This window comes from Oxyura jamaicensis, chromosome Z (assembly GCF_011077185.1).
Source record: "Oxyura jamaicensis isolate SHBP4307 breed ruddy duck chromosome Z, BPBGC_Ojam_1.0, whole genome shotgun sequence".
In the NCBI taxonomy this organism is placed as follows: domain Eukaryota; kingdom Metazoa; phylum Chordata; class Aves; order Anseriformes; family Anatidae; genus Oxyura; species Oxyura jamaicensis.
This window is the reverse complement of record NC_048926.1, coordinates 67653443-67663124: the sequence shown is the minus strand read 5'-3', so window position 1 is coordinate 67663124 and position 9682 is coordinate 67653443. Positions and strand designations below refer to the sequence as shown.

Genomic DNA, 9682 nt, shown 5'->3' with positions numbered 1-9682 from the left:
AGTCCCATCCTGTTTGCCGGGTTTTTTCGCAGGTCCCCAGCTCCGGTCCGACATTTGGGCCGGGCCCCGCGGCGAGCATCCTCTAGGTGGCACAAGCACCGCTCCTAAAATTCACGTCATTTGGCAGCTTTCCGACAGACCCCTGCGATCAAGAGCCAGAAAGGAGCAAACACAAAACAGATGCAAACAGCAAAAAGCAGGTGGGAGGTGGGACACCGCCACACTTCAACATGAGGACACTAACATAGAGACATTTTGGAGGGCAGACCAAAGCCTGATTGTGCTCCTGAGCTGCCTGCCATCTCCCGAAGCACGGAGAGGTGTCACATCAGCCCTGACATCAGGACTCATGTCCTCTGCAGCTGGAGTGCACCAAGCATCCCATGTGTGTTTCACCTGCTTTGCATGGCTTTTGCACAGTCAGGGGCTGCTCCTGCCACAGGGGTGTCCTCCTTTCTTCTGTTTATAGCAAAAATGGTATCTCGTTGCTTGCAGGCATTACCCACAGCTGGATGGCAAGAATGGGAAAACAGATAAGCAAAGAGTTTACTTGAAAGGCTTTATTCATGCAGCATCTAAAGCGGTGGTGCTGTTCCTAGCTGTCACCTTTATGCACAGATTTAGTTAATAGCAAGTAAATGTGTGGTGGCAACAGTTAATGGCATATTAACAGTTAATGGCACATCGTGTGCCCTGCAGTTAGGCATACAATCAGAAGATACAAGAGGATAAAGTTGAGAAGAGCGATTCCCTAAGTGCTCCAAGATTCTCCACTTCCTAAGAGCTGATCATTAAGTTTTTAGATTTTTTAAAAAATCTTTTAGAACTCACTTTCAAAAACCACATCAAACTTGGCTAGTCAGAAGTCCTCTTCATTCAGCTGAGCAGCTGGATAAGCTGCATCTGGCACAGCATGTGGAGGAAACCTGGTTTGTGCTGCAGATGGGCAGCCACCACCAGCCAACACTGCCCATCCCTGGGGAGCCCAGCACTCAAACAGCCACCACAGCCACCCACCAGGGGCTTTCTGCCTGCAGTCACTGTTCTGGGGTTCAGGAGGGAAGGCTACTGCCAATCTGGTGACAGAAAAAAAGAACAACAGACAGGCAGGCTCAGGCTGTTGTGCTAATGGTCTGCCTCTGCACAGGGAGCTGGGCTGCCAGATGCAGAAACCTGCACCTGATGTTGCACAGTTTTGCTGAGGAAGTAACAGAAGGGCTCTGGAGCTGTAAGGTGGTAGTCCTTAAAGGGGGCAGCAAGAATGTAGGGTGGGATCAAGCAGACGTGCTGAATTAGTACACGTTAAGGATCATTACTAGATGGCACACAGACTGGGAGATGCATTGAATGCAGCAGCAAAGGGTAACTGAAAGGAAGGAAAATAATAATAATGATAATAATAATAATAAAGCAAGACAGGTTTTACATTTTTGCTAATAAAGTATTTTATTTTTTTTTTTTTTTAACAGGTGCAAGTATTTCCTATTACATTCCACTCCTATATCAAGCCTTGAGGTAGATGCACAACATTTTGTAAAGGACCACAAAGTGTTTAGAAGCATCTGAGCCTACAGGAATGCTAACTAATGCACACTTTTGCTGACAGGTGGGCAAGGTGCCATTGCAGCATCAACAGAAAGCATAACACCTGTGTTTTCTAGATCACCTCCCTCGTGAATATATAACTCCAAAGCAAACACATGCCTGAATGTGGTGATAGCAGCCTTCACGGGACATCCCCAAAAGAAACAGAGCAGCATGATAGCTCACAATGCAGATGGCAGCTCACTCTGCCGTGATGGCAGGATCAGCAATGGAGCTGCATCCCTCTCCTTGGGGCTAAGCCTCTGCTGCAAGAGAGAGCAGTGAGGGGGTCAGGAGTGATCCCTGCCCCTGGCACAGGGTGCCCTCATGCAGTGGCCCAGCATCACGAATCCTCCCAAGCTGCTGTGGATTGCAGCACAAAATATGCATGCCCTCAAAAAGTGATGAACCTGTGGCCTTCTCCTCTCTTTGAGCACTGGCTGTGCCTTAGAGCCAGGAAAAGCAGCGTTAGTGAGGTTAATTTTATGAAGGACAACAGGGTTATAGAGTGGCTGTAGCATCTAACCAAAGGTAAACAGGCATATGAAGAGCCATAATGTAATTTAAAAGAATGAGAAAAAGGGCTTCTCAGGTGACTATTTTTAACAGAGTATTGTAAGATTGCAATCAGCAGGGAGTCTGCTGGCACCCAGCAGATAGTCTCTCCAGTGTCATGTTGCCTCTTCCACAGTGAGACGACAGAGACAATTTAACCCACATTTCTAAACAGTATTGTTTTCTATGTTGTGTTATCAACACTTTTGTAGGAAGCACTTGATATGTAAGAAGTTTAAAATGCAGCACAACACAAATTTAATATGCTTTACTCTTGAAACAAACAAACAAGCAATAACAACAACAACAAAAATAATTAAAAAGAAGTCTGACAAAGTGAAGTTTTAATAACAGATACATTAATAGTTCATCTGTTCTAAAAGAAAAGGACAATTTACAGAAAGAACAGGTCTCCTCAGGTGGGAACAGTTTCATTCTCCACTATACCATAACATGCTCTCTTTATCACTTAAAACCACCTAAAGTATCCATGTCTATATAAAATGTCTTGTTCTGTCTGTGTATGCATTATACAAATCACAAGAATGCCAGCATTGCCAAATTATCAATTTGAAGTTGTTTTAAAACATTTTGTGACAAGACAAAATGCCTTGGCCCAGCTTGTCCTAAAATACTTGATATTAAAACACACTTATTGTTCCACCTACTCACATTTCGGTAACCATTTGATAAACTACAAAGTAAATCCCTTGCATTACTCTATTTACAGAAAACATCTGTGTGCTCATGTTAAAAATAAACCTACTATATCTTAAGTCCAAGGTCATGTGCTTTTAGAAACCAACACAGTATCGCGGTAGGCCTTTTTTGACCATGTGGTATCTCCTTGTTTATGACTAATTATGATAGCTGAGAACAGTAGAATTGTTTTTATAAGTTAATTTTGAGCTTAGAGATTCTTGCACAGAAAACATTTTCATTGAGGATTAAGATATTTTTACCATGTAACAACCAATTTTATTGCCTGTCAGTCTTGTTTTACTGTGGGAGACGTTTGCTTTCATCATCAGACACATCTGCAGACCTAATCATAACACACATTTCTGTCTGAAATTATTCAAGCAGAAAATAATTTTACTTATGGAGCTGGACATTTTGACTGTGTCCAAAAAAATGTAGTAAGAATGTATTTCTAGTCACAAAAAAATGAGCTAGAAACACTACCAAACACAAAGCAGACCACAGACTGAGACATCTCAGATGTGTAGGGAAGACTTAACAGTATCTGATTTATGCAACGTAAACATTTCAGCAGTAAGTACAAGCTCTCAAAGTGCATGTTTGCATGGGCAGATATTGTACACATATTATGCATTCAGTATTTTACTAAAGCTTATTTTGCTTGCAAAATAAGCTGCAAACAAGCTAACTGGACAATGAGGGATGTTGGGTACAATACTGTAAATTTAAAAAGAAAAAAGAAGGGGGGGGGGGGGGGGAAGCAGCATAGTAAAGAAATCCAAATGGTAAACACCTTCCAACTATTAATTGTACAAAAAATACCCAATACCTTCAGTTAGATCTATTACTACTACTTTCTCCTCCCACAGAGTTTTGGCTGTGATTCAGGCTCAGTCTTAAAACTCATCCCTCTGCCCTTTACTCTGCCTCCAGAGCTGCCTATTGTCAGTGTGGCAGCAAAGCCTGCAGCTCTAATACATGCTTTTAAAACAATCTGGTAAGAAATGGAAAGCAAAATAGTTCATATGCAAAAGCGGAGTGCAAGCTGGACAGAGGCTAAAACTTCACCCTATGCTTTTTCATCTCTTTTGTGATACTTACACTTAGTTCTAGCATTTAATTAATATTCTGGAGAAACAATGCTGTGGTTAAAGTCAAAATACTTCCCCACCATTCTGGTGAATTTTTGAGCACTTTATTGTGGCCAGTCCAGGGAGCAACACTATCTTATTTCCTACTTTTTGATAGCCCCAGTGCCTGGGATTAGGTGATTAGGTAGAAGAAAGATCTCAGCTTTTTGCAATAATTTGAATCACCCCAACAATTGATAGGTAAGGTAAGGATCATGAAAAAAAAAAGGGGTTTTAAAGTGTGGTAATCTGAAGAATGTTATATGGTGACTCCTGGCTTGGGCCTGACCATAGCTGGTGAACAGCATCCAGCTCCTTGCATTCCCAGTAGTCTGCCAGCCAGCTTGGGAAGATCAGGCATGGTACTCCTAAAAATTAATTTTCAAGATGATCTACAAAGGAGAGTGGGCTAAAGGGAATGAAAACTCCTAGTGCTTTTCATTTCCTCAAAAATTCACAGACTTTACAAAAGCAAGACAAAACTAATTTAACACAAATTCTTTGCAGGTCAGCTGTCTTGGCCCCTATCTCCCCTCCCTGTGTTACTTTCACAAAGGTAAGGCAGGCACAGCTAACAAGTGAAAAATCCAGAAACATTCACTGCACTCTCAGCAAAGCTCTCTTTGCAGTCAGCAGGCAAGATGATTGAATTAAAAAAATGTAGAAAGCAATAAGCCCTTGGTGTCCATGGGCTAAGGGAAATTAAAATTTCATATTCCAAGATTTCTGTATGTTGGAATAATTCACCTAAGTGCACCCCAACCCCCCTACTTAGAATAATTCACATCCTTGTGAGTGTGAGTTGCCTGTATCTCAGAAATCTTTCTCCTTTTTTCTTTGTGGTGATAAAAATACATAGCTATAGAGATACAGCAAGTGATAATGATAACTTACTGCAAGACTAAACTGAACCTACAGATTTCCAGCATTACCCTGTATACAGCTAAACTGTGGTGAGAAAATCAGTAGCCTTTAGCAGGTAAACTCAACTACAGCATGCTCAACCAAATAGAAAAACTAACATGATTTTCCAATCAGATCTGATAGATGCACTAAAGCTGAAACAGAAGAGTTGTCATTAATGGTATAATACCATATATGTATACTTAAGGATTGTATTGAATGTTTAATTAAAGACCTGTTCAGTGATAATTTAATTCAATTCAGTAACCTACTTACTGACTGAGGAAAATGGCTGCTGTGCCTGATGTGTTATGCACAGTTCAACTTTCAGTTTGTACATTACCTGACTCACAGCCTGTCTTCAGACACTCCAAAAATGACTGCCCTGAAACTGCAGAAGGTGAAGCTCGTGCACCGGGTGCACAGCAGCATTTGGCATGTGTTTTTACGTATTTCAAGCAGGTCACAACATTCAGCAGCCTTTCTCCTTCTGTCTTAGGGGCCTATGAGCACAACTCTTACACATATAAAATAGCCACAGAGATGGAGTGATTTTCTCGGTGCCATATAGGTAAGCGATGTAAGAGCATGATTGCTTAGACACCAAGCTGTCCTGCTGCACAAATGCCACAAAAGCAAGCCAGGCATGTGCCAGACTTAATTGACTGTTTCCTGGATTCTGCGTTGATGGCTCTGTATTTAGTTAAACCTTTGGATGTGAAGGCACATAGAAAAAAGAACAAAAGCTTAGAACCATTTATAGGTCATGAAACTGTTTCTGGTGGAACAGAACTAAGTCCCAAATAGCAAAAAGCAGGGATAACTTAAATGGAGATAGTTTGCTAGCATCTGCATGTGCTTTGGTAGCTTACAGCTCTCTGGCATAAGGAAGTCATTTAATTGTTATGTAGATTGAGTACCTACGCTACCATTAATGCAGCTATTCTGGGAGAACGTTTAATTGAAGAACCCAAGGAAAGCAAGTGGCATATCTAATGTGGTAACCTCACATGCAGCAAGTTTAAAGCACTCCTTCACTGAACCTATAAAATTTACACCTTCATTAAGAATTGCAGTGCACATAGGGAGTTCATCAAAAGCACAGCTAGGCAAATAGCCATGAAATTGCTGGACTTGTGTCTATGCAGGGTTTTGAAGTGCTTGTGTCCACATTTTTTGAAAGAATGCATAAAGAACAACCAAAAAAAAATCATGTCAATATTGCTAAAGGGAGACAAAATTAAATTGGAGCTCATGCTTTTACTTCCACTTGGGAGAAATCCAGAACCCATGTTTCTCTGTTCTGATCTATTTGTATGTTTATTTCCATCTACACAAGGAATGCTAAGTCACCAATGGTGTCTATCTTCCCCTTTCCCAAAGAAACAGACCCAGCAAAGGAAGAACAGAACATACTGCTCCAAACATAACTCCCTAAAGGTTGAAAGCTAATCTGTGACAAATCCAGTAATTATTTTTTTACTGCCCAGAGATAGCTAGCCTAGTTTCTGCCAGACCAAGCAGAAGATATCAGGAAGAAAGAGACTTTTACAAAGCCAGATGCTCCCCTGCTAAGATTAAGTCTCTCTGCTGTCAGCAAATAGTACCTGAGGGGAATACCGAATGGTTGCTTCATTTAAAGGTAAGCAGACCTGCTGCTCTTACAGTAGTGTTATCACTGAGCTGGAGGATTTTTAAAACTTCCCACCTATTCTCTTAATTTGCATGATTTTGTTCTGTTTTCACGCCCAAGTGATGGTATCCCCCGTTAGTCTTTTTAAGCCCTCTTGCTCCATTCTTCTCAGCAGACATTTTTTGGTCATTTCTAACAGCAGTCCTTGGTGTTTATTCTCCCCTGTGAAAACAGTGACAGAATTTAAAATGGTAATTTTTAGTAACTTCCACACCTGCATTATCAGTACAAGATACATTAAGGTTCTACTGCAGAATAACTTAATTGACTAGCTTTTCAAAATTCAAAGCTCTGTAGCCTGCACTAAATTGCATTTTATCTTGGCACTGAGCTGTTTGCTCACTTCATAAAACAAAGTTTTTCAAAACCATTAATCAGTGAAAACTATGAAAATTTTCTGTAAGTAATGCTTTCCTTTGTGGTAAGCTCCTTTTGAGTAATATTGAGCTGATTATGTATTATGCATAGTAACAACTATCTTCCCGAATCTCACATCTTTCTTTTTTCCTTCTGACTGTAGAAATTGGTATCACTGTAGTGCTTGTGAGGTATGTCTTCTTGCCAAGGCATTTTGTCATGGTTTACATGCATACTTATAAAATGCCTGCAGCACGCATTTGTAATACAGTTGCGAATGGCATAATGCCTCCCTTACAGATCGTTGCCAGGCCATGATTGCACAATTTAATCTTGCACAATTAACTCTGAAACCGGAAGATGGCACTTCAAAGAGTGCAAAAAACGAGTAAGCTGCCACTGATTGGGCAGTGAAACTGTCTTTCCACTAGCAACAGCATATTTAAAGCAGAAGGAGAACACTGTCTGAGATACCAGCTCCAAAGCCAGGCTGTTTTAAAGTGGTGTGTTGTATTTTCTCTCATGGACAGATCTCCACTTCTTAGTCCAGAGAGTAAGCATTTATGAATTTGCATAGGCACATTTTTTTTTAGTGTAGACTGCCTTTCTCTGATAGTGTGGGGTGGTGGATATATATTTTATTTTATTTTTTTCCTGATCTTCTGGAAAAATCACCAATATATGCCTTATTTTTTATTCATGAATATTTGACAACATTGTTTCTTGAGGTTTGTAAGAAATCCCAGCCTCTTTGGACTGCAGTGTGAAAAAAGGTTTTTGGTTTTGAGCATCTTATCTACCACATAGCCTCGGAGTAACAAGAGATTAAAAAAAAGAAAAAAAAAAGTAAAAAAAAAAAAAGTAGAAAGGTAGAAAGTTTGTCTTTCTTTACAGATGACTTTCATTTTTTTGTTTATGAAAAAAAAAATGCATGCCCTGCATAAACTATGTACACAAATCCTTTGGAAATGGGCTGTTTTTTATGGATGAACCTCATCAATGGCAGCAAAGCACTGTCAACGTCCTTTCTCTGTCACTAGTGCATATCTGCCTCCTAACTGAGGACTGGGATCGGCATTCAGTCTCTATCAAGCTGATTCTGTAATACCCCTGTTCACTCCACTGTTGTCAAAATTAGTTTGAAGTCTTTTTAATGCTTATCTATACCTATCACTACTTGGGAACTGCACTGTAAAGTGGTCTAGATGCCAGGGTATACAGATTTATCTATGCCAGGGTATACAGATTTATCTATTCTTCTTCTTCTTCTTTTGATTATAGAAGTCTGAAGTGTCTTTATTTTTGTATTTTTATGGCACTTAACAAAGAAGGAAAGAAAAGAAAGAAAAAAAAAAAAACACCTCGGAAAATCAGTAAACTGTGTAACTGCTCAATAATTTAACGAGAGCAACTCAGTGTCTAGAAGCTCTTTGTCCTGGATGGAACTTCACTCGTTCCTACCCATCTGAATGTAGAAATAGCAGTCGCTGTGGATGCGTAGAAACAGGATTTGTCGGTGATTCAATTAGAGGAACATGCCACTCATCGCAAATAAAACCACAGACAAACTGAACAATTTACACAGACAGTTTTCATTGGCCACACCAGTTAGCCTATTTCTATTTGTTATCGGTGGAAATCACCGGCACTGTACGGTACTGAAAACAGCTTTCTTGATAGTGTAGCTATGCTCTTCTAAGGTATTAAGTCAAGAAGGAAATGTCACTGTGCTGATAATAGCTGTTTCGAGTAGAGGAGATACGGGCAGCACGACTGCAGGAGGATTGAGAAACGCAGGTTGCAGGTGCAGAGCGGAGTTACGACAAACCTCCCACGAGAATGACCTTAGAGGCTCCGCCTGCCTGTCGCCGGAGCACTAAGGTGAGGAGAGAGCTCCTTGTCGCGACAGCAGCAAGGGCTCTTTCCTCTCCCTCCCCGTTTCCCCCTGGGTCCCCTTGCACGGCGAGGAGACCCCTGCGGCTTCAGCTCCCCTCGAGCAGTGGGTCTCGCTGCGGATGCGGGGCGGCATGCCGAGCCCCCCGCAACACGGACAGGGCGGCCGGACCCTCGCCCCCCGGTCCGTCCCGTGCTCGCCCCTCCCTTCCCTTCGCTTCCCCGCCCCGGCCGGAGCGGGGCAGCGGCCTGGGGGGAGCTGTCCGTGGTGCTGCCGCCGCCCCGAGCCCCCCGCCCCGCCGCGACCCCTATCAGGGGGGAACCCGTCGGGGCCGCGGGGTCGGGGCCACGGCAGGGCTCCTCCGCGCTGCGCGGAGTTTGTGCAGAGGGAGGGTTCTAAGTCCCGGCTTGGTTTGTTATTTAATATATATATAATGCTGGGGGAAATGGAGGAGTCGCAGCCGCCTCTCGGTCCTGACGGCGGGCTCTGTGTGTCGCTGCTTGTCGTCTGTCGCCCGTGGCTGTGCGAGCTGAGGAAAGCTCGGAAGGGTTTGCCGTTTACCTTAGGAGGGTGGAGCGAACCTCCAGTGCCCGTGGGTGTACGGAGAGGGCGGGGAGGCAAGGCGTGGGAGAAGTAGTCACAGGAACGCGGTGCGGGAGCGGCTCCCCCGTGTACCTCACCCCGCGGTCCCCATCGTCCTACTGGGCATCTGTGTCAAACCGACACTTATCCCGGAGTCCTTATCCTCACGCTTTGCTCAGGCACAAGCGAAAACGCCGCTGCCCTAAAGAGAGAAGCAGGGAAATAAATAAAATAAAATAAAATAAAATAAAATAAAATAAAATAAAATAAAATAAAATAAAA

General features: G+C 42.5%; 1 long non-coding RNA gene across 1 annotated transcript; it reads right to left on the bottom strand.

The window, feature by feature from the left end:
- Nucleotides 1-6167: 6167 nt before the first annotated feature.
- LOC118156664 lies at nt 6168-9635 on the bottom strand. Its single transcript, XR_004746369.1, has 2 exons — nt 9380-9635; nt 6168-6729 (listed from the first exon to the last, which is right to left on the bottom strand). It is a non-coding gene; the product is annotated as an uncharacterized LOC118156664 (long non-coding RNA).
- Nucleotides 9636-9682: the final 47 nt, after the last annotated feature.